Source organism: Lolium rigidum, chromosome 6, assembly GCF_022539505.1.
Source record: "Lolium rigidum isolate FL_2022 chromosome 6, APGP_CSIRO_Lrig_0.1, whole genome shotgun sequence".
Lineage (NCBI taxonomy): Eukaryota > Viridiplantae > Streptophyta > Magnoliopsida > Poales > Poaceae > Lolium > Lolium rigidum.
In genome coordinates, this window is record NC_061513.1 from 164,757,492 (window position 1) to 164,776,367 (window position 18,876).

The following is an 18,876-nucleotide window of genomic DNA, read 5'->3' on the forward strand; positions in this document are numbered from 1 at the left end:
CGCCACTTTCTCCCCGCCTCTTTTCTTCCCGCGTCTTGTCTTCCCGCTCCCATTTTTCCCGCCATTTGTCACTACATATAGGTAGCCCGCCTTGGCCAGACATCACATCTCTACAATCTCTCATCACTCTATCATGGCTTCCACCGCACCCACTCTAACCTACCGGCGGGTGGAGGAGCTTTGCGCCTCGAACTACCCTTGCCCTCCGGGCTACCGCGTCCTGCCGGGCCGGAGCCTAGCGCCGGCGGCGTGCCGGTCCCTCCCGTCCCTCGAGGTACTGCGCGCCGGGCGGCCATTACGAACCACTACTACCTCGACCTCACGCCGGAGCAGCGGATGAATCCCGGCCGGCATCCCGATAACCAGCATACTTGGGACGCCTTCTTCATCAATCGGCGTGAGAGGGCGCTCGCCGGGTATGAGGAGGACGGTCCGCCTCCCGGAAACTTCCACGAGGCCGGCCGTCGGCTATGGTGGTACGGCCGGACTCGCAGAGCGTCATGGACTACATCACGGCCGGCGATATCCCCCGCCTGCGCTACCCTCGGTTCGAGCCACGAGCGCCGCCCGACGACAAGCGGCGACGACGACGCCGAGCAACTTAGAAGGCGACGACTACCGGTACAACGGCGGCGGCTATGAAGACTACGAGTATGCATATTATACGCCTAGGCGGGAGTATGACTAAATCACTCCAAATTTCATGTATGCGGGAGTATGACTTAGTCACTCCAAATTTCCTATATGCGGGAGTATGACTTAGTCACTCCAAATTTCATGTATGCAGGAGTATGACTTAGTCACTCCAAATTTCATGTATGCAGGAGTATGACTTAGTCACTCCAAATTTCATGTATCATCAGTGCTATCTCGAGTCAATTGAATCATTCGAAAATGGACACCAAATACATCACGGGTAATATAATTCACATGATTCATTCAACAAAGTTTGGTACAATTAATAAATTATTACACATCATTTCTTCCCTTGTGTCCCTGCTTGCTTACGATTGTGCCGTATCCATGGAGCATCCTCATCATTTAACTTAATGCTTGGGTCGGTGTTCACTTTGAAGGGCGGAATTTCAGCAAACATATTATAATCTTCGACATGTCCGTCTTGTCCTCCACTCCCACGATGTTTCTTTTCCCTGAAAGAACAATGTGGCGCTTTGGATCATCGCATGATGTACTGATCGTTTTCTTATCTTTCCGTTTCCTCGGTTTGCTACTCATGTCCTTCACATAGAAAACCTGAGCGACATCTTTCGCTAGGACGAATGGTTCGTCAAGATAACCAAGATTGTTGAAATCCACCATTGTCATTCCGTATTGCTGGTCCACCTTTACCCCACCTCCTGTTAGCTTGAACCATTTGCACCGGAACAAAGGGACCCTAAAGGAGGGTCCATAGTCAAGTTCCCATATCTCCTCTATGTAACCATAATATGTGACCTTTTGCCCATTCTCGGTTGCTTGCATCAAAGCGGACACCACTGTTTTGGTTGGTGCTCTTTTTATCTTGGGCGATCGTGTAAAATGTATTCCCATTTATCTCGTACCCTTGGAAAGTCGTTATAGTCGAAGATGGTGTCTTGGCCAACATGTACAGACTGATCTACAACCTTATTGTCACTCATTAAATGTTTTCTCAACCAAGCTGCCGAAAGTCTCCATGTGGGCCTTCCTAATCCGGGATTCGGGCTTCCCGGGGTTGTCCGAGCGTAAAATATTCTTGTGTTTCTCAAAGTACGGAGCCACCAAGCTGGAATTGGTCGAAGCGTGTGGTGTGCTTCGGTCGGAGAATGGCCGTCCATACATATCATTGATTTCCTTCCGATCGTGCCTTTTCCACTTAGTCTCCCCTCGTGCCGCGATTGAGGAAGACCAATCGGCTTAAGGTCGGGAACAAAGTCAACACAAAACTCAATTACCTCCTCATTTCCATAGCCCTTGGCGATGCTTCCTTCTGGCCTAGCACGGTTACGAACATATTTCTTTAATACTCCCATGAACCTCTCGAAGGGGAACATATTGTGTAGAAATACAGGACCGAGAATGGAAATCTCATCGACTAGGTGAACCAGGAGGTGCGTCATAATATTGAAGAAGGATGGCGGGAACACCAACTCGAAGCCGACAAGACATTGGATCACATCGTTCACGTAACCGTGGTAGAACTTCCGGATTGATTACCTTCCGAGAGATTGCATTGAGGAATGCACATAGCTTCACAATGGCTACTCGAACATTTTCCGGCAGAGCCCCTCAAAGCAATCGGAAGCAATTGCGTCATAATCACGTGGCGGTCGTGAGACTTCAGGTTTTGGAACTTTTTCTCCGCCATGTTTATTATTCCCTTTATATTGGACGAGAATCCTGACGGGACCTTCATACTCGCTCAGGCATTCAAAAAAGATGACCTTCTCTTCTTTGGTCGGAGCGTAGGCGGCACGACCTTGAAACCGTTCCGGATGCGGGTCATCGGGGTCTTTCAAACTTTGCTTGGTCCTGCCGTGCTTCCTTTGTATCATTTGACTTCCCATACACGCCCAAGAAGCTTAGGATGTTCACGCAAATATTCTTCGTAACGTGCATCACGTCGATTGCGGAGCGGACTTCTAGGACTTTCCAATATTCTAGCTCCCGAATATAGATTTCTTCTTCCACATGGCTACGTGCCCGTCGGCTCCCTTCGGAACTGATCGTCCGCCGGACCCTTTCCAAAGATGACTTTCAAACCCTTGACCATATCAAATACCTCAGCACCGGTGTGTTCCGCGAGCTTCGGCCGGTGATCTGCCTTGCCGTTGTAATGCTTGCCTTTCTTTCTTCTTGGATGACCTTTCGGAAGAAATCGACGATGCCCAAGGTACACGTTCTTCTTACAATTTGGCAAATGTACACTTTCGGTCTCATGTAAGCGGTGCGTGCATGCATTGTATCCCTTATTTGACGAGTCCCGAAAGGTTACTAAGAGCAGGCCAATCGTTGATGGTTACGAAAAGCAACGCTCGTAGGTCAAATTCCTCTTCTTTGTGCTCATCCCACACACGGACACCAGGTCTGCCCCACAGCTGTAAAAGCTCATCAACTAATGGCCTTAGGTACACATCGATGTCGTTGCCGGGTTGCTTCGGACCTTGGATGAGCACCGGCATCATAATGAACTTCCGCTTCATGCACAACCAAGGAGGAAGGTTGTAGATGCATAGAGTCACGGGCCAGGTACTATGGCTGGAGCTCTGCTCGCCAAAAGGATTCATGCCATCCGTACTTAGACCAAATCTTATGTTCCTTGCGTCAGCTGCAAAATCTTTGAACTCTCTCGTCGATCTTTCTCCATTGCGTTCCATCTGCGGGGTGTCTCAACTCCCCGTCCGACTTACGGTCCTCTTTGTGCCATCGCAACAACTTGGCATGCTCTTTGTTCCTGAACGGACGTTTCAACCGTGGTATTATAGGAGCATACCACATCACCTTGGCGGGAACCCTCTTCCCGGGTTTCGGCCCTCAACATCGTCACCGGGGTCATCGCCTCCGATCTTATAACGCAATGCGGTGCATACCGGGCATTCATTCAAATTCTCGTATTCACCGCGGTAGAGGATGCGATCGTTGATGCATGCATGTATCTTCAGAACCTCTAAACCTAGAGGGCGGACAACCTTCTTTGCTTCGTACGTAGTGGCGGGCAACTCGTTATTCTTTGGAAACATATTCTTCAACATTTTCAGCAAGTTTTCAAATGCCGAGTCAGCTACACCTGCCCGTGCCTTCCATCTCAGCAAATCCAGTGTGCAGCCCGAGCTTTTTCGGACCATCATCGCATCCGGAGTACAAGCGCCTTCCTGTGATCCTCTAACATGCGATCCAAATTCTCCCTCTCTTTTTCGGTTTCGCAGCGTCTCCGTGCATCAGCAATGGTCCGACCAAGATCATCAACGGGATCATCACGTGCCTCTTCTTCACCTTCCCCTTCACCTTCCCCTTCACCTTCAGCATCCTCCATGAAAGTATCACCGAAATGAGCAAGATAATTTTCATCGATGAAATCGTCCCCTTCTTCATCATCTTCCATTATAACCCCTCTTTCTCCATGCTTGGTCCAACAATTATAGCTTGGCATGAAACCGTGCCGAAGCAGGTGCATGTGAACATCTCTTGAGGAAGAGTAACCCTTCTGATTCTTACACTTAACACATGGACAGATAACAAAACCCCCCTGCTTGTTCGCATTGGCCACTACGAGGAAATCTTTCAAACCCGTACTGAACTCGCCGGAGAGTCGGTTACCGTACATCCATTGCCGATTCATCTGCATTATTATAATATAAAATATATAATTAACCATCATGCATTTGTTAAACTAACTAGCTACAAACAATATAAATTAAACAATGAACTACACACACATGCATATTTTATCAATGACACATCAAAGGTTCAAGTTGCTAACCGCGATCGAGGAGGAAAAAATAAATGAGAAACCTCAAGTGTGGCTCCAACACTTCATATCATGTTTGTTTCATGCTCTTGGGGCATTTCATCAAACACCTTATGTGCATAAGAGGAACCAAAAGCAAACCTAACACTCACTTGTGAAGTTTGTGAAGAGAATGGCTCCAAATGGCTAAGTGTTGGCTGCTGGATGGGTATATATAGGGGAGGGGCTTTAGTCCCGGTTGGCCCAGCCAACCGCGACTAAAGGCCTTCGGCACATTTAGTCGCGGTTGGGCTGGCCAACCGCGACTAAAGGCCCCCACGTGCACCAGCTGGCCACCGTGCGCCCGGGCCCGAGCCTTTGGTCGCGGTTCGCCACACGAACCGCGACTAAAGACGCCATTAGTCGCGGTTCCTTTACCTTCGCGACTTATGGGGCTTCCCGGAAGCCTGTTTTTCCACCAGTGCTACACTTAGTTTCAGAAATTAAAAGACTTTCTAGTTTAGATCGTATGTGCAAATTTGTAAGAGTGGATCGTTCACAGGTTAGGGGTTAGCCACTGCCTTGCAAACTTTGCAAGAGTAGAACGCCAAACTGATGTATGGCTCGGTTCCGGTCCTGATATTATGTTTCGGGAATTGGAATTGGAGCGGTCTTGTAACCCTATCTGATTAATGAAATCCCCTTTTACCCGCCAAAAAAAAAAAACTTGAATGCCCTCCTCGTTGACTCTCCTTGGATATTTGTAAGTGAGAACATGAGGCTGGCTATGAGCTGGGCTGATCCTGTCGTTGTGAGCTCATGGTAAAGGCCCAATTAGATGTGCACAGGAGGGTCCTAACATCCCTCCCTCCTTGCAACTCGGCTTGTCCCCAAGCCGTAACTTCATAAGACATCGAAGGACTGACTTGCCAGGATCCCATAGCATGTGAACTTCCTTGGTCTTGCTAGAGTCTCCATGGTTGACGAAGCCGATGTAGTCGTCGCGGCTGAAATGGACTTCTTAGGAGAAATCAGCTCGGAGGACATCCCTCCCTCCTTGAAAAGGAGCTCGTCTGCAGAAAATGGAGAGCTCAAAACCATCCAGAATCCATGCTACTAACCAGATCTCAAATGCACATGCAAGCTGCTTTGATGACCACTGGAATTTTTCATAACAATGCAAAGTAGTCCATTTTTTCTCAGAACTGAATAGTGCCAACATGCATCCTCCAGGATCCCATGACCACTGTGGGTATTTAACATGTTGCCACATGAAGAGTAGAGCGAGAGAGAGTTTGTATTGATTACTGCCTTGTTTACCGCCATTGAGTAATGCCATGGACTGACCTGACCATACCAGCATGATCATTGTGCCAAATTGACTGAGACTCCATAGCTCAAAACCTATCACATTGCTGACTTGTAGAAATTTTAGAATCAGAGTTCTGCAAGATCGCTTACTGTTGTTGCACTTCATGGTGTCAAGCAAAGCAGACTCCACCGTTGGCCTGAATGTTGTAGTGAATACATACCAATTACCAAGTAACGATGCCACCAACCCCATAGCAGACAATGATAATGTTGGCCTGAATAATCACCTGACCGTACAGTCTTCCATTGGATGAGCTCAAAACTCCACCAGGTATTCTTTTCATGATTGAGAGAAAGTCCATGAGTGGTGTCAGGCTGCTTGGCTCTTGTATTTTGGCGCATTCCAACCTCTACAAGAAGTTCTCCAGTCAAATCTTAGGCTCTTTTGGTACATTGCAACTGATTTGCACCTTTAAGTAAATCTGCCACCTGGAAACTGTATTGGATTTTTGGAGCCCATTCCTGAACTCTCAAAAGCAAAGCATTCAAGCACAGTTTTTCCCTAGCACGGTGCTGAACATTGGCCACAAAACAAGCAATAGATGATGCGAGATTACTGAGCGGTTGTAGCATTGGTGACTGTAGAGTGGCCAGAGTTGTTCCCATGAAACAATTGGAGTTACTATGTTGCACCCCAAAGCTAGCAGCATTACCAAAGCGTTCCTTTAGCTCATCACAGATTGAATTCCCACAAAATGTTGATGCCTCCTTGTACCAATGTTGATGCCTATGGAGATTCATCGATTCATGCCAACACCACCGTCCAAAACTCCGAAGAAGATGAAACACAAAATGGCTATGAAGATGTTGACAAGTGATGTGTGTGTGTGTGTTTGAGTCAAATTTGTGTTGAACTTGGCTGCGTCGAATTATCCTTTTGCATTTGAACTATGTCATGAATTTGAACTATGCTATCCAGGTTGAGATTTGGAGAGATTTGAGGCCATTTATTGGTCTATTTATTTTGACTTGTTTGATCTTATTGATCATTGTTGGTTGTGATGAAACCTGTTTGCGCCGGCCGCGCGTCTCCTGTGGGGGGTTTTCTTCTCATTGCTACATGATGTGTTTTAGCGTCAAGCGGTCGCCGCACGCTAATTTTTTTTCCGCCATTTTAACGCGCCGCAATATAGCGCCATCTGTTAGAGTTACTCTTATGAAACACCAAACAACCTGGATCGGAAGCAGCCCTACAGCACAGCTCGTCGTGGCATTGCTCTTCGCCGGGCTTTCGTCAGTCAAGCCGTATAATTCACGTCGAGGCGCCACTGCCACTTTGTCTGCCTCCTGCTCTAAATGTGGGCTTACCACGTCATGCAGAATCTCACGCCCAGCCGAGCCGAGGCGTTACAAGTTACAACGGGTACCGTCCAAGGCTATTGCAGCCGGCGCGCTGCTAGGAACATCGGCATCTGATAGGAGTACCGACTACCGAGAGAAACACAATCCATACTAATCAGAGAAAATCTCGTGTAAACATTTTGAATGTTCAACCTACAAGCGTCCGACGAACCAGGATTCAGGGGTGTGCTATGATTACAGGCTAGGTGCTGAACTGCTGAGAAAAGCTAAGGTCTTTCGTGAATGTTATTTACAACCATCAATCTCGCTCATCACATTGTGCGTCGAAATGATATCTACACTTGTTATAGCCATGAAATCATGCGAGACATCAGCAGATTTCGGCGAATTCGTCGTCGTCGTCGACATCATCTACCCACTCGACCCGAGAATAATCCGCAGATTTCATCAGCTCCGTCAGTCCGGTAATGTCTTCTAGATAGGTCGGTTCATTGATCACCTGCATCACAAAATCCATTCCTCTGCTCCTGTATTCAGACAATACCTGCCATTGTTTTTTGCACGATATCAAGTGAATGAATAAACAACACAGGTATCAGCGAAGTTTTTCAAGACAGTCATGCAACAATAAATGTTTGCTTACCACGTCGGAACATGCAATACAACTGCTCGAGGAATATCCCAAGAGGGTTAGTATGTTGTAGCTCGATAGTGATCCTCGTATCTGGTGTGGCAATAGACCAAACGGACGCTCACTGGTCGTGCCAGCGATATCTGCTGGAGCATGTATCCTGCAAAATATAACAAATCAAAAATATCAATTTACACTGTTTCCACATCGCTGTATGTATCTGCCATCGCAATGATAATACACAAGTTCATCATATACCAAGTGGTTCAGGTGCTTACCCATCCGGATGATTTAACATTCTTGCGAAGAGGTCTGCAGCATGGCCAGATGCAATGGGGGCCAGTCCAGGTCGTGTTACTGTACACTGTTGGTCCAGAGTTTGGTTGGAGACCGACTGCATCAAAAGATCATAAAAGCATGATATATGATGGTTGTAGTAGATAATATATTGAGGAAATGAGTATAATTTAAAAAAGCTAAAGCAACAAACGTTACATCAACAGGAGCAATAACGTCGTTGCAGAAATAACAGCCCAGTCTTTTACGGTCAATAACATCTTCCGCAGACATAGTCATGGCAGGAACCACATTTGAACCTTCAGAATTTGTTCTTGGACCAGCTCCATGTCGCATGGCAAGGTAGCTATCGTATCCTAGGGCTGCAGTAATAGCAATCTGCAGTAGAATGAGAGGCATTATTAGCATATAAAGTTTTCAATGTGTACGTTCAAGAATATGGATGTAATTTACCTTGTTTTCATTCGCACAGAGAAGGGTTGGAAGCCACCTACTCTCCCTCGTGTCAGTCAACAAGAACACAGCGTCATGGGAACCTACCAACTTCTGGAGTTTCTCGCAATCTTCAAGCACATGATCTGCTCCATCAGATGATACAGAATGCCCTGGCATCGGTATTTCCATTTTGCAATCTTTAAAATCCTCGTTGCCCTACAAGACAGAAATTGAGATGGAAGGGTTGTCAAAACAGAAACAAAAAATGAAAAGTACTGTTTCGAAGGGAAGTGAAATCTCACCACTGATGGATCTCTCTCCTTTAGACGCTTAAGTAATGCTGTTGCTTTTGGGGCGTTGAGGTCATCAGATGTGTAAAGTGACTGTCTTGCCAAATTTGACACAACAACACAACCACTGTCAACCACTGTTAGCTTCCGAACACCATAATCCTGAAAAATTGGTATCCAGCATGATTAAGAAGATGTACACTGAGTATATGTCTGTAATTTAACATAAAAGTAGCATCAACCATAACACTAACCATAAGAATACGAGCAAGATCACACCCAAGAGTTCCAGCACCTAAAATTAAACATTTCACACTAGACAACTTCCCCGAATTTACAGGGAAGCTGGCAGGTAAATTCAAACAAGTGTCCGACTTTATCAAACTGTTAGAAATGCCTGTAAGGTCCTTCAAATATGTTGGTTGGTTGATGACTTTCATAATAAAATCCAATCTTTCTCTTCTATATTCAGAAAGTACCTGAAATTTTAGCAAGGAGAACCATCAGAATATACAAGATTCCTATAATGTGGGTGTGCTACAATCTGGAACATCAAAATCAACAAAATCTTGTAATGTAGCGCCATATATCCTAAAATTTACTTACGACATCAGAACAGGCAGTGCAATTGTTTGAGGAATTTCCTATCACAGTTGATAAAACACACTTTGGAAGTGATCCGTGCATCTGATGTGGCAATAAACCAAGTTGATGTTCAGTATCCATACCAGCAATATCTCCTTGAGCATGTATCCTGCAAGATGTATGATAGAATCCTTAAGGCATAATGTACATGGACTGATTAGTTTTATGAAGTTCTAGCTTAATCAGCTACTCTTCATCGATACCACTGACACACATACAAAAAATATCTTTCAGGTATTTAGTAGCTTACCCCTCTGGATGATGTAACATCCTCGCAAAGAGCTCCACTGCTTTGCCAGATGCAATTGAGGTCAGCCCAGGTAGTGCTACTGTTTCATTAGAGACTGACTGCAAAACAAATAAACACAATCAAGCAAATACAAAATTAAGCAACTGGTGTCAAAATTGTAGGTATAAAGCAAAACAAAAGGAGAGCATTTCCACAAATGCAAGTCTTTATGTAGTATACATTGAAAAGGGAAGTCTTCTCGTTGCAGAAACAACAGCCCAATCTTTGATGACCAAGAGCATCTTCAGTGGACAAATTCTTTGTCTGAGCAATCACGTCATCCATACCTCCACTTCTTGTTCCTGGACGAGCACCATGTCGCATGACAAGGTAACTGTCATATCCTACTGCTGCAGTGATAGCGATCTGCAGTGGAGGCAGAAGACCTTAGTTCCCAAGAGCTCACTATGTGTGTTGAAACAGAAAGATGGGGGAAATCACACTTATTTAAGTGAGCTACATGACCAGAATATATTCACTATCCACTCAAGCCGCTATGTGTTAAAAATTCTTGGTCATTATAAGCAGAGAATTATTGCAACCTCACTTATGAATAATGTGTCTGAGATTTACCTTGTTTTCATTTGCACACAAAAGAGTTGGTAACCATCTGCTCTCCCATGTGTCAGTCAACAAGAAGACCACATTACTCTCAGCTACTAATGTTTGAAGAAGCCTGCAATCATCAAGCACACTTGGAGAAACTGGATTCCCAGGCACTGGTATTTCCATCCGGATTCCTTCGACCTCCTAAATGACAGCAAGTTTTGTCAACAAGCCGATCTGTAGAGACCACAATATTCAGGAAAAAAGGTAGCAACGACTTACCACTGCACGACATCTCTCTTCTAGATGTGGAACTATTGCGGTAGCTCTCGGAACACCACAATCCTTTTCTACGTAGAGTGATTGTTTGACTAGATCAGGCATTGCAACACAACCACCATCAACCACTGTTATTTTCCTTACACCCCAGGTCTGAAAATTTGGTTCCACCACAAATAAAAGGTAGAAAAGATGTGTAAGTGCATATACCGTTGAAGTTTATTGGAAGGGATACTGTTACAGTTTGGTACATATAAACATAGATATCGCAGTAGCAGAAAGTACTAACCATGAGTAATCGAGAAACTTCACAGCCAAGAGCTCCAGCACCCAACACAAGACATCGAGTGCTACCCAACTTGTCTAAATCGACAGGGAAGTGCCGCCATCCCATAAGCTTCAAGTGCATCAGCTGTTGTTGTTCTTCCTGACTGCATATATGTTAAATAATTGAATAAATCCCATTAGTTGCTAATGATGTGCAGAGGAAGGCAAACACTCTTCATCTACCTATCTGGGTTCATCAATTCAAGACTGATTGAGTTCACTTTCATTTCTTTCCTGCCATCCCCAGGAGTTTCTCCTTCCCATCCAATAACTTCAGGCACATAATCAGAGCCATCCAAGCCTGTAATCGCAACCAATGTTAGAAAAACAAATTACTAGTGGGATTTTGAAGGATCCAGATCGATCATAATACCATGATGTGGTGCAAATGATGCTTCACCAATAAGTGACTTCTCTAGATCGATCCCCCCCAATCTTTCTCGGTAGCATAAGAACTGAACTTTCTCGATTTTCCACCGCAGGCTCAGGAATACAATGTAGTTTCTAAGAGCCCAACCAGGGTAATCTTGATGACATCCATGATCATAAAACCCAAAAAGGAGCTGCATTAAAAAATAATAGTTTCAAGAAATGAGCAATGCATACTCGGAAAGTTCTAGAAATATTGAGAAAGTTGCAAGAAGCTTCTATAATATTTTGGCGTATTATATATGATAATGAGGATGATTGTGGAGAATTCTGAAGTAAAGATATTACCCACAGTAGGGCTTGGATAGTTTCCACATATCACTAATCAACATTGTAAAACTACTTTTTAGGTGACCTCCCCTCCCACTAAGGCAAGCACAGAAAATAATAGGAGCTACAAATATGAAATCTTAGAATGGCCACAAGAGAGCCATAGTGTAGAGATAGAAAGCTACTAATATGTGTGTATGTTGCACTAAGTCTCGTAGTAAATAAACTAAATAAAGAGCCAAATTGTCCTTCTTATGAGAATGTAATCTCCACGTGTGTGGACACTCACTTGGTTTGTATAGTAAGGAGAACCATTGATATTTTACGCTACACATCTATACACACAAAAAAGAAAAAAAAATACAAAGTTTAAAGTAAGAGATCTCGTCAATAACATAGCAAATATGTGGTCGCAAAATAAATCCATGACATACGATCAATGACACAAACGTACCTTTTGGCCACCACCCCGACGATCTTTCCAGTCCTTAAGTTGTCTTACAACAACTGAAGAATCTGAGGATATATCGACCCAAAAAAACGGATGAACTGCAAAAAATATTATCCGTTCTAAAATTAGGGAAACATATCCAAATTAAAACATGTTGTGACATACGAGTTTGAGATGACAATCATTTCTCAAACCTGTTGTTTCATTTGATTCACACCACTCTTTCATTGATTTAGACAAAGATATTGCCTGAAAAGCAAATCAATAACATTTACTACCAACCATAAAAAGATTGAAGAACAAAAATCTACTAATAATATGTAATATTAGGTGCACAAGATCAGGACCTCTTCTTGGCTGAGCACTCGTGAGGCACTATGCGAGGCTGAGCAAAGTCATATTGGAGTTCAAATCCAACGAGGGAAACGCAACATTGTAATAGAGCTTCCAATTCTTCAAGTCCGCAAATGATATCACAAGAAATCTTAATAGCAGAGAAGGACACTCTTCTATTTTACCGGATAGAATGTCATGCAAAATCTGGATCCACAATACATGCAACAAGGAAATGAGAAAACAATATAAGTTGAAAAGGGTATGGATTAACAAATCTCATACTCCCTCCGGTTCAAAATAATTGCCCAAAAAATGGATGTATCTACACACTCAAACATGTCTAGATACATCCACTTTTGGGCAATTATTTTGAACCGGAGGGAGTATCAAAGTTGAAACAATATGTACCTTCTTTCCTTCTTCTCTGAGTAGAGACGCCACATCAAGATTTTGGAACCCCAACATGTTATTAGTATTTATGAGCGTCCCCGGTACTCGGACAATTGTTCCTAGAGCCAAGTGAGTTGACAGATGATGGGGCTAGCGATTTTTGAAGTAGGCTGAAGCGGGCCGAAAGTTTTGGGTGAGTGCATGCAGTATAGTAGCCTAGCACAAACCAAATATGTTAGTATATTAAAAATACATAACTGAAACTAGAAAAATAAAATTACACATGCCACAACACGCATAAACAGTCCAAACTAGAAGATGGAAAATTCACAAAATTGTACTCCCTCCGTCTATAAAAGGGTGTCTCAACTTTGTTAAAATTTAGATGTATCTAGACCCATTTTAGTATCTAGATATATTCAAATTTATCTAAAGTTGAGACATCTTTTTATGGACTGAGGGAGTAGTACTTTGTGGAAATCACAAAAGTTGTTTCCTGGATAACATTTTAATGTTATGAGTGCCCACACAGAAAGAGCAAGCAGCAATTACACCAACAATAAGCTGATAGACAATTGATCTTAGCACATGCCAAAACTGAAGCCTTAACTGAAAACCAACTGGAACAGCTATTGCTACGAAATTGCCCACAAAGAGCACCAATCTCAAGCAGCATTAGGAGCAAACCTTACAGCGAAAGCAAATCTTAAGGCGCAGGCAAAATCTAAGCAACATTGCGTCCATAGAACGCCTCCAACTCCAGCAGTAGCCACAGCTAGGATCCGACGCACATAATCGATAACCTTCTCCCGCCCTAAATCGATAGAACAGGGAGAGAGAGGGGGGATGGGGGAGAGGACGCTGACCAGTGATGGGGATGGGGGAGTCGTCGGTGCCGAGGACGTCGAGCTTCAGGTCGCGGAGTTCCTTCCCGAACGCCGCCGCTACGAAGCTCTTGATGGCCTCTACTTTGAGCGGCCGCGGCCGCGGCCGTACCTCCGCTTTCGCCGCCATCTGCCGTCTCCTTTTTTCGCCGGCGATCGGTTTTGCAGGCTGCTTCTGCTCTTTTTTACCTCTTAGTATAATTTTTGTTGTTGGATAATCCTTTGGCCTTTACAACTGACGGAGGGTTGCTTTGGCTTATGTACAAGTACAACTGCTGCGCACGGTATTGCGTGTCGTGAAGGAATCGGAGAAGACCGAGGACCCAACACGCAAAAAAAAAAAGACCGAGGACCCATGAGAAAATAAGGAATTCCACTCGACGCTTTTACAGAACGCCCCCTTACCATCGAGTCGGCCGTGCTCCTCGAGTCCCGTGACAGTTTTTTCTTTTCTTTTTTCCTCTAAGGGCATCTCCAGTGGCGCGATGCAATGGACGCTGAGCGACCGTTTGTGTCCGCCTTGATCGAAAATGTGTCGTGCACCACCTCCAGCGGCACGACGCAAAGTGATCGGGCTATCCGCGGAGACGCAAACCTGGCCCTAATATGCGTCAGGTTTGCGTCTCGACGGACGCTGCGCGGACGCGCAAAGTGTCTGCTCGCGTCTCCACCGGGCCCGCCTGGCAGCGAGCCTGCACCGAGGGCACCGCTTCGGCGGTTAGCGCTTCCGTGTCTGCGCCGCAGGCTTCGCCATCAATGGCGCGGCTGCCTGTTCTGCGCGCGCACTGGCGGGCGGCGACTGGGCTTCTGCGCCGCCTTCAATCGCATCGTATCCCGCGCGGCCGCCCTTAAAAGTCCACCGGCCGCGTCGCTCCTTCACCCACACCACACCTCCACTCGCACCACCACCGCCGCAGCGCTATGGGGAAGAAAAACGATTTCGAGGCCTCCGGCAGCGGCACCAAGAAGATCCCGCTCCCCGTCACGGTGGGGAGGCTCATGCACGGCAAATGGATGTCGTGCGACGACGCCTGGTCCGGCGTGCAGCTGCCTGGCGGCTCAGCTGCCGCCGGGTGCCCATCCCTCCAGTACCTGCGCGTGAGCCTGATCGGACGGCGGAGATCCGGCGCAGGAGGCGGTATCTGCCGGCGGACCTCCGCGACGATCCGGCGTACGCCATCGACTCGGAGCTTTGGCGTACATACCTATCCACGGAGACGGACAGGAGACGAAGGGCAGGCTTCATGGGCGACAGGGATTACCCCTTCGGCCCTGCATCGCCGGCTCGTCGTCAGCAGGCGCCAACGCGACGTCAGCAGACGCAGCATAACGACGCCGACGACGACGATGAAGCCTACACCGTGTACGACGACGACGACTACGTCGAGGCACTCCCCCGGATGGCAACTGGCCTTGGGTCATACCGGAGCTCATCGTGCTCGACAGCGACGAGGAGCAGTAGGCGTTTAGGTTTATTTTTTAAGTATGTAAACTATGTTTCATGTTTAAAAAAAATGATTCGTCCTAAAAAATGCGTCGTGCCGCTGGAGCCACCCCCGACGCAAACGGACGCGCGGTCGATTTCGACCAAAAGGGTCGACGCAAACTGACGTACACGGACGCTAAAATGCGTCGCGCCGCTGGAGATGCCCTAAAAATAAAAGTAAAACACTACTTGTGGTACTTCACGGTGGGCACAAAAACCGATGACCGAAGACCGAAATCGAAATAGACCGAGACCGAACCTGAAAAGACCGAAACCGAAATGACCGATAAAATTGGGTAGAAAATTTTATAGACCGAATTACGTTTGGTCAATTCGGTCTTTTTGTTCTGAGTAACTGAATAGACCGAATTTTACGTAAGACTGTCCCAATCTTTAGATTTTGTGATATGCGGTGAGATGTGATATTGTTGAATGTTCATAAACATCTCTAGCATTGTTACATTTTTGTTTAGATTGTTGAACATTTATTCGTGTCAATTGATCATAATATATGCAATGAAAAAACATCCAAAAAACATCTAAAATGTTGCCCACCTTTTAATAGATAATGTGTAAGTTTTGCGTTGACAATGTCGGCCACACTGTTCGATCATGAGCGAACCCGAACCCGAATAATTGGGTACCCGAATTTATCCGGTAGTAAAAGTAACAAGTATATTTCGGTCTTCATTTTTTTCTGACCGAATTTGAAATAGACCGAAATATAGAAACCAAATTTTCGGTCATGACCGAATGCCCACCCCTAGTGGTACTGGTTGCTTGAACAAATCATCAGATATAGGCTCTAGATTTATTCTTCGCATCTTCATTTTACTCCATATTCCTTGTGATTTTTCGTATAAGATAAATCCGGTATTTTTTAGTAAAGAAAATATATTAGTATGAAGTAGATATGAATGAGATCAGGCATCTACAACAACATAGTGCTAACAGCTAGTCGAGACTTCAAGGACGCACAAAACTAAATAAAAAATAAAGAAAAACGGAAAAAAAACCCCGCGATATGATCAGCAAACTGGCACCACTACATCTGGATGCAAAAAAGTTCTAAAAGAATGACGCCTCCAAGAAGAAAGTAATGCACAACACCGTCATCGTTTGATCATATATCATGGGTTTTCAGCCCGATGAAAGTTCGACTCAGCTCCACACAATGCCTTCAACAAGGAGACCTAGGGATCCAAAATTGCCAGGTACAATTAGTAAAGTTAGGCTTAGAATTTTCCACCCTGAAAAATCAAGACTTGATGCTCAAAGAGCACCACCGAGAACAAAGTCCCCCTATGTTGCCAGCCCGCTTGCCAAGACTATTGCAAAACATCGATCATTGAGCTCATAGTTTTCATCACATCCAAACTTGCCTCCATCGTGCCTGGAGATCTCAAACTGGACGTACAAGAGCCATTTAGATCCACTGGTCATCTGGTGCAACCACCTTTTGATCCTACTCATCATTGCACCATGGTAATCGCAACAAAAAGATGTCAGGGCGTACTGATAAGGTGTTGCTCAATCTTCTCAGTAAGCGAGGTGGATGGTGATGAACACGCGGTAAACACAGCGGAGATACACGATGATGAACTGGATGATAACTTGTATGCCGCTGACGAGTCTCTCGATTGATTCATGTCGCCAATGCAACAGCTCTCAACCATGCATGATATTCGCAACTCCACACACCTGCGCACATAGCCGCCGACCACGAAGCGGTAAATTGCAACCATCTAATTCCCAATGGAACAGCAGATCACACAAAACTTTTAGTAGCAAAACACCAGATCGATGCGAATTGGTGTATAGATTCAGTAGAGTTGCAAAGCAATCAACTATGAACTAGGGTTTATCTTAAACGTGGTCTAAACCTAGTATGGGGGCGTCCTGGACATTTATATAGGGGTTCAGGACGATCAGAAGTCGAGAAAATACAATAATAACTGACGCAGATCGGGATCTGATCGAGACTGACTCGGACACTTCCGGCCTAGGGGCTGGTCGACCATGTTGAGTAACATATTGTACTAGGTACAGGTCCCCGTGTTTTGTCAGGGTTGTACCTGTAATTGTACATGTGTCCATCTATATATACATGAGCAGCCGGCCCTATTGGTGTTGTGCAATCTCCAATACTTCTCTACATGGTATCAGAGGCCCTCCGGCCCTGACCTAGCCGCTGCCCCCTGCCCCTTGGGCGCCGCCGGCCCCTCCCCTCCCTAGCCCTAGCCGCCGCCCCTGCCCCTTGGGCGCCGCCGGCTCCAAGCCAACCCTAGCCCTAGGCGCCGCCCTCCCCACCCCGGGCGCCGCCGGCCTCCCTCCCACCACCACAATCGCTTCCGCCATGGCCTTCTCCTCCTCCGGCCCCTCCGATCCCTTCTCCTCCCGCTCCAGTAGCAACAACCCCTTCGCCGGCCACTCCGTCGCCGTCATCCGCGACATGCCCATCGTCGAGCGCGTGCCGGTGACGCTCTCCACCACCGCTGCCAACTTCTTCCCATGGAAAACGTACTTCGGGCTGCTCTTCCGCGAGTATGATCTCCTCGATCACGTCGACGGCACCATCGACCTCCTCGCCATGCCGCATGACCCCGAGTGGCTCACGATCGATGCCACCATCATCCACTGGTTTTACCAGACTGTCTCCAACAACATCTTCCGCACTGTCGTCCGCGACGGCGACTCCTCACACACGGTCTGGGCTAAGATCACCGGCCTCTTCACCGACAACAAAATCCAGCCATCCAGAGCGTCTCGCCCTCCGCTGCTGATGCGTCCACCTCCGCCCTCTCGCCGGTGCCCACCTCGGCTCGCGCCGCCTTGCGCGACCCGCATTGGCGCGCTGCCATGCAGGAGGAGTACGATGCGCCGCAGCGTAACAGGACCTGGGAGCTGGTTCCTCGGCCCCCTCGCGCCAACGTCATCACCGGCAAATGGGTCTTCAAGCACAAGCTCGGCTCCGATGGTACTCTTGAGCGCTACACGGCGCGTTGGGTCGTGCGCGGATTTCGGCAACGCGCCGGTGTCGACATCACGGATACGTTTGCACCGGTTGTCAAACCGGGCACGATCCGCACGGTGTTGCACCTTGCCGCCTCTCGTACGTGACCGGTGCATCAGATGGACGTCTCCAACGCCTTTCTTCATGGCCATCTGTCGGAGCAGGTGTACTGCCAGCAGCCCATCGGCTTCGTCGACGCCGACCGCCCTGATGACGTGTGTTTGCTCTCTCGGTCCTTGTATGGACTATGAAAGTTCAGAGATGGTAAACCTAGAGGGGGGTGAATAGGTTTCTACAGATTTTAATTCTTTCTTTGCAATATTAGGCTTTGCGGAATATAAAGGTGAGCCTAATGCAAACTAGGTGACACAACCTATATGAGGATACAACTAACTCAAGCACGAAGGCTCGCACAGGCAGTTAAATCACAAGTAAGGAGTTCGGTTAGAGATAACCGATAGCACACGGAGACGAGGATGTATTCCCGTGTTCCCTTCCTTTGCAAGAAGGTACGTCACGTTTGGAGGGGTGGAGGTCCCACGAAGGATTCCCCACGCCACGAAGACTCACCCTATTTTCCGGAGCCTATCCCACGAAGGAATAGCTCACTCACTTGTGGTAGACTTTGAGGTAGCCTCCAAACCTTCACAATCTTGTCAGGAGCAAATCCACAGCCCGGATGCTTCCAGACCACTCTTGCCCACCTAGGGTTTCCAAGGAACCCTAGAGAGCAAGCTTTTTTATGAATACAAGGGGGAATGAGATTTGTCTTGGTAGAA

The 18,876-nt window shown here is 46.5% G+C and overlaps 1 pseudogene; it reads right to left on the bottom strand.

The window, feature by feature from the left end:
- Positions 1 to 7,247: 7,247 nt before the first annotated feature.
- Positions 7,248 to 13,827, bottom strand: LOC124661323 (annotated as a pseudogene).
- Positions 13,828 to 18,876: the final 5,049 nt, after the last annotated feature.